The 6,860-nt window shown below is 47.6% G+C and overlaps 1 long non-coding RNA gene across 1 annotated transcript; it reads left to right on the top strand.

Moving 5' to 3' along the window:
* The first annotated feature begins 5,691 nt into the window (after positions 1–5,691).
* On the top strand, positions 5,692–6,478 carry LOC140219264 (uncharacterized). The gene is made up of 3 exons (XR_011895409.1): positions 5,692–5,748; positions 5,849–6,076; positions 6,337–6,478. It is a non-coding gene; the product is annotated as an uncharacterized lncRNA (long non-coding RNA).
* The last annotated feature ends 382 nt before the right edge of the window (positions 6,479–6,860 follow it).

The raw sequence follows: 6,860 nt of genomic DNA, 5'->3' as shown, positions 1-6,860 counted from the left end.
CAGAGTACCCCGCGATGCTACAAAATAAACGACACCGCGCATTGTTATTACAGTTAGCTCATGCCATTGTACGTTCTGTGCCGGCACAACCCACTACTATTACCTTTCCGGATGCCTCATAACTCCCCTTGTTCTCTCATGGCTTCTGTCTCTCTCCTCGCTCTGTCACGCCTTCATATTACTTTCGCATGTCTGTTCGTGCCATTAGCACTGTGCATGCCTACCGTGGTGGGGTCTATACCCCGTTGCCTATGGTACTAACTGCATGCTCCATCTACATTACCTCCCTTCCAATCCACCTCTTCACATCTCTATTACTCTACTGCTGCGTAACATACTGCCTTCCGACCAATACTAGCATGCATCATTTATTTCTGCCTGCTCGGTGACCATCCCAGGCATGTATGATCTAGAGCTTTCAGGTCATCACCAGATCATGCTGCTCTCGGCCTACCACGGACCCAGCCTCCTGCCACGCTGATATGCGTTGTACCTGGACCCCAGCAGCAGGAAAGGTGCACAAAGTTCTGTCCCCTGGCCAGAAGATGCACAACCGACGGAAGATGAATGGCCTGTTTAAACATCGCATCGTTATGCAATAAAGCTGCAGCATCCAAATGACAGCGCATCACTGCCGGAGCCTAAGGCTCAATATAACATACAGGAGCACGACACCTGGTAGATCCGAGCTGCTAATCTTGGTGACTTACTCCCTCCTACTATACATCCCTAATTATACCACCGGCTTCAGGTCCGAAAACTTTTTTCTTACTTTATTGGCTTTTGTATCCAAATTAATTTTGGATCATCATTTGTGATGATCCCTCAATATTTTATATTTTGATTGGCGTCTAAGCCCGTTATACCTCATGGTGGTGCGGGCCCCCCCCCCCTTTTTTTATGTTCTTTTTGCACTGGGGGGAAACAACTAAGCCATCCGTATATTAAACAGGGAAGGAGGACCCAGTCAGCTTGTTCTGCTCGTTTGGGCACCAGCTTACCAGGGACTTAGAGGGAACGAAGAGGCTCATTCGGTCGCCCGAGGTCTCACTTACCGGTCGACCTCCGGAAGCTCCCAAATCACCGAAACTATAAACAGAAGAGAGGATATGCGCGCATATCAGGGAATCGCAGTACACTGCAAACTAAATCGACAAATTTACCCGGGAGCGGACGAAACGCTCAGTAAGAAATATGAGGTTATGTGGAGGAAATTACAGACGGGGGTTTTTCCAAACCCCGTACTCTACAGCAAGAGGCATCCAGGAGTATTCAGGTCAAAGTGCAAATTCTGTGATGAGGCAGCAAATCTGGTTCACATGGTGTGGACATGTCCGTCTAACCATGATAGCTCGCGCACTCTAGAATCCTGGGAGGCTTTGCTCCGCAGCCCAGACCCCAACGTCCAGCAGGACATCATCGGTCAAGCCCTTGCTGCTGCTGTGTCTCAAGGTATTCCGGCCGATGGCTAGGGGCGAAGGGGGAGAAGCATTTCTCTCTTGACGTTCACTGACTGGTGTTTTTAATAAAGTGGTTCCTCCTCCTCCAGTAATTCTTCAAGAAGTTTTTGATGTCATGAAGTGCAAGGCTGAGATTATGGAAAACGTGGAGAAAGACTGCGTCCTGTTTCTAGACGAGACGGAAATAGCTACAGCGTTTGAATCGGATAGAACTGAAGACATTCTCCTTGGAGGTACAAAACTTCCTTCAAAGCCAGAGGAGCCCGCCAATCAAGCGTTGGTGCTCATGTTCGGCGGAATGAATCAGCGTTGGAAGCAGGTCGTTGGATATGAATTCACTGGCCGACCTGTGGAAGGTGCTCTGCTCAAAGACTATGTGCTCGACATCACCCGGCGCTGTAACCAGATTTCGCTAAGAGTCTGTGCAGTCACATGTGATCAGCAAATCGAGCGACGTGGCGAGAATTCGGGTTTTCGAGCCACAGAAATTCCATTACAGTGTGCTCGATACCACACCCGTGTTAGGACGGTAAAGAGCTTTTTTTTCACTGCCAATGCAGCACATGTGTTGAAGAACGTGAGAGGGCAACTTTTAAGCTCCAAAGTCTTTACACTGGGCGATGCCACCGTGCTTGACAACAACCTGCCGTCACCGAACGTGGAACTGGAGCACGTCCAGGCAGTGGTGGACTACGACGCAAAGAGGGAACTTAAAGTAGCCCCTGCCCTATCGGAGGTTCATGTGAGCTGCGGCCACTTCACAAAAATGAAGGTTAGTGTAGCTCTCCAATTCTTCAGAGAAGCTGCACCGGCCATTCAATTTTTGGTAAAAGAAGGGCTGCTTGACCCATCTGCCGAAACGACGGCATGGTTCATGGATCTGGTGTCAAATTGGTATGCCTTGATGTCGTCACGCCATCCCACTTTAGCTTTAAGCCACCGAAATATGCACAAATATTATGCTGCTCTGAAAACCTTGCACTTGCAGTAGAAACAATTCAAGGGATGAATTTGGGCGCCATATCTCGCTGGAAACCATCCCAAGCTGGGCTCCTTATTTCCACGACAGTCATCCTTCGTCTCCAAGAAGTTTTCCTGGGCAATGAACGCTACGAATTTTTCCGAACGAGCAGGCTACTTCAAGACTGCCTCGAAAATTTTTTTTCTGTAGTACGCCTAATGAAGCCAGTGCCAACGGCATGTGATTTAAAATGTGCTCTGAGGCTTGTGAGCGTGAGCCAGTTTCTCCACACATCGCGAACAACAAACTATGAGCTTGAGGATCGAGAGTACCTCGTCGACCTGCTTTCTCAAGCAAAGAAGCAGTGCTCACAAAATTTGTCCGAAGACATAGACGACTGAGATTTTGTTCATTGAGGAGCTGACGTCAACGGAATGTTGTATCTTATACTACCTTGGTGGCTTCATCCTGAAAAGCGTCATAAAGCACGTATCCTGTTCCCAATGCAAGATGCCCTCCTTGGAGCAGCAGGCAATGAATATGCCTCTTTGGTAGTTCTCAAGGAGTATGTAAGTGATGGACGGAACTTGATCTATCCGAGGAGTGAAGTGATCCGCACTCTAAAGAACTACGAAGAGCACTTTACGGGTGTTATCGCGTGGTGTACAAACAATATACACACAATGAAGACCCCGTTGAAATCGCTTACGGAATACCTTGCGAAGGCAGACCGGCCATGGCTGAACACATGCACAGACCACAGGGAAGTAATAAGTAAAATGCTGATATACACCTACACAAGACTGTGGCTACTCATCCTTTACAACTTGTGCTGGTGTTAGTCAAACTTAAAGATGCTGTAATAAGTATGAACTTTTCGTATACATGCACATGCGCATGAGAAAAAGTTAAGCGTAATAATCATAAGCAGCATTATAAATGCAGTGAAGTGTGTTCGCAATCATTTTAAACATCGTGTATTTGTTCATCAGCGTATTACATCATTGTTTTTCCTTGCGCGCAAGCCTTTATGTTTTCTTTGCATGGTGTACGCATGACAGTTTGCAGCCAGGTAACCTTGCAGTATAGTGAACTAGAATACTTTCTAGTGGCGCGACCGGTGGCTGCTGGGGCCAGCTCGGCTGAAGCGAGTTGACACTGACGGCCGCCAGGGGCGCTGCTGCGCCTTTTCCTAGCCTCCGGCGCGCGCGTTGGCAGCACATGGCAATGCGGTGTGTGATTTAGCTCGCTTCGCGCGCGCGCTGTCACGCAGTTAATTTTACTTTAGCGTTCGTATCTTGCTGTTAAGTAGGGATAGCAGTGAGCAGGAACTATGTAGCATCAGTGTCAGGGAATTTAACGAAGTTATGGCGAAAAGAAGAACTGCTTCCCACTGTTTTGCGCCAGGCTGCCGCACCGGCTACCCGGGCGCGCCTAAAGCATCGTTGTTTGCCGCACCAAGAGACGACGAGTTGCGAGGGAAGTGGGAGCGGAACATGCGAAGGGACGACAAGAGCCTCACGGAACTATCAGCAGTGTGTGAGCACCATTTTGAAGCCCACCTCATATTGCGCGACTACGTTCACGTAATCGACGGCGTTGAAGTGCGTATACCCAGAGGAAAGCCGTCGTTAGCTCCCGGTGCCATTCCGACGCTGCTGCCTGGGTGTCCAGCCTACCTCTCTGTTAAAACCCCTAAACAGAGGACTGAAAGGAAAAGATCTGCTTGTCAAACAATTCCACCACGAAGCAAGAAGCCGTGTCAGGACGTGAACAGCGCTGACAACGAACATCAAGAGCCGGGAGAGCTGGCTGCTACAGAATCCTCGCCTCTCTCGTTTCAGGCGCTCCGTGGACTCGCTCCTTCGACGAGCTGGTGCCGCTTCGAGGACGAACGTTTCGGGTTAATTTTTGCGACGTCTTCTTTGAAAATGCAAGCAAGGCTTGTGATTACGCATGAGCGAGCTGTGGTTTTCAAGCCTGTCGGAGGCAAAGTTTGTGCTGACATTTATTACCAAGGAGTGATGTGCACAGAAAAAACAGTTGCCTCTGTTGGCGACGCTGCAGCTGTACTGCAGGATGCCGAAGCAACTTGTGTTTGCAAGGGAGCAATGACGGATGATGAATATAGGCAGGTGTTACCGAACTTGACGGTGAAACTTCAGGCAGCAACATGCAGCAACGGACTCTGCGTCTTCAGCATAAAGTGCTCCGGAAACGTCCCGTCCGTTCGTAAGTAATTTTAAGAGACTTTCATGTACTAGTCTCGTATGTATGTATTCTTTATTCCAGCATTTAAACAGTTGCGTTTTTTTTTTCATCGACAGGACTTACCTGCCCAGAGTGCAAGTCGCATCGAAAGTTATTGCTGACCCGAAAGTCGAGCTTAAAAGCCCGTGTGTCCAAGAAAGGAGCTCTTGCTCAGCGTCTAAAACTTCAAAGGCAGAAGACAAAACGTTTGAAGACCAGCGCCACTGCATTAAAGGGCCAACTGAAAGCAATGGCAGCTAAAAACAAAGACATCAATGAGAAAGAATTTGCCTCTAGAATAGAAAGTCTCCCTCCAAAACAGCGTGAAGCAACACTTCACATGTTTAAATCTGTTTCAAGAAAAAGCACAAAAGGCATGCAGTATTCTAACGAATGGGTCCTGGAGTGCCTCATAATGAAAATGAAGAGTGCCAGGCTTTATGAGCACCTGAGGAAGAAAAAGATACTGTCACTCCCGAGTAAAACAACTCTACGCAAATATTTGAAATCCTACAGAACAGGGTTTGGTTTCTGCCCAAAGATCTTCAAAGTCATCAGTGAAAAGACGGCCACAATGGATGAATATGCACGCCACGGTGGAATTATGGTCGATGAGATGAAGCTCTCTCAGCATCTTTCTGTGACAACGGCTGGCCACATAGATGGTTTCGTGGATCTCGGCAAGTTTACATCGACTGAGGACAAACACACACCATGCGATCACGGAATGGTTCTGGTTTTCGTACCGTTTGTTGGAAAATGGACCCAACTTCTTGCAGCATTTGCAACAAGAGGGAACATTTGCGGCAGTACCTTAACGAAGATCATGATTGAAGCCATAATTTTGGCAGAAAAAGCAGGGCTGAAGGTTGACTTCGTAACATCAGACGGAGCAAGTTAGAACCGACGGATGTGGACATAATGGGCATCAAGGCGTCTTTGGACCACATTAAATGCAGTGCACCACATCCTGTAGACGAGCACCGTCAACTTTTCTTCATGTCAGACTTCCCTCATTTCATAAAGTGCCTTCGAAACCGGCTGTTGTGCTTGGATTTCCAAACACCAAAGGGCCAAGTAAGTATTTGCCAAAGCGGTATGCTTAACTGTTTTCTGTAATTTTTGTTCCAGTCATTCTAACTGGCAGTAAATAATTACTGATTTGCCTTACTTGCAGGTGACAATGCGAACTATTCGAAAAGCTGTGGAGCTGGACGGAAGCAATGTTACCCTGCAGGCCATGCATGGCATCACATCCAGCCATACGAACCCTAACAATTTCGAGAAAATTAGTCTCCTTGGCGTTCCAGCTCTTCAGTGAAAAAGTAATTCATGGGCTTCAGCTGCAAAAAGCCAAGTTAGAGCCTCTGTGCGGCAGCATAACAGCGACAGTGCACTTTTTTGAGTAAGTATTGCATATCATAGAATGATAACTCCACTACTCCAGGTACAAAGAAAATGCCTTATTTTGTCAACCTAACCTTCAACCACAGCCTAGATCAAACTGGGACTAGCCTGCCTGACAACAAGTCTCACTTAATACAGTGTGCTATAGTGAACTGGTGCACGACCACATGACTAACTGAACGCTTTATTATTTATGTGTCGTAAATAAGTTAAATAGCTAAGTGTGATTGAAATTGAACATTAACATTGCTCTTGCAGGATCATTCATGGTGTTATACAAGTCATGACGTCACGCTTTCCAGCTGAAGCACTGCGTCCCAACTCTGCATCGGCCGACAAGTTGAATTCTTTTCTGTCGTTTCTGTCAGAGTGGGAACGCCACACAAATAGGCAGCGGGGCTTTCTAAGCCAGTCCACAGTAACTGGACTGCGTGTAACTCTATGCAGTACCTTGTCGCTGTTGAAGTACTTGACTCAACACATTGGTTTCAAGTATGTAATGACAAGCAGGGTGAGCCAAGACCCCGTGGAACATCTTTTTGGCATCGTCAGACAGTCATCGGGATGCAATACTCATCCTACACCTCAGCAGTTCATTGCTACAGTGAACTGTCTCAGCTTCAGCAATCTTGCACACTCTGTGTCAAGAGGAAACTGCGAGCCTGCTGTTTTAAGTTCACTCTTGAATGCAGATGCTGGTGAGCAGGACACTTGCACTGGGGGGGAGAAACTCATTGACATATTTCTCGATGCCGGAAACTTGGATGCAGCCGACGCCCTGC

This window comes from Dermacentor andersoni, chromosome 7 (assembly GCF_023375885.2).
Source record: "Dermacentor andersoni chromosome 7, qqDerAnde1_hic_scaffold, whole genome shotgun sequence".
Classification (NCBI taxonomy): Eukaryota; Metazoa; Arthropoda; class Arachnida; order Ixodida; family Ixodidae; genus Dermacentor; species Dermacentor andersoni.
The sequence above is the reverse complement of the archived record's forward strand: the minus strand, read 5'-3'. Positions and strand labels throughout refer to the sequence as shown.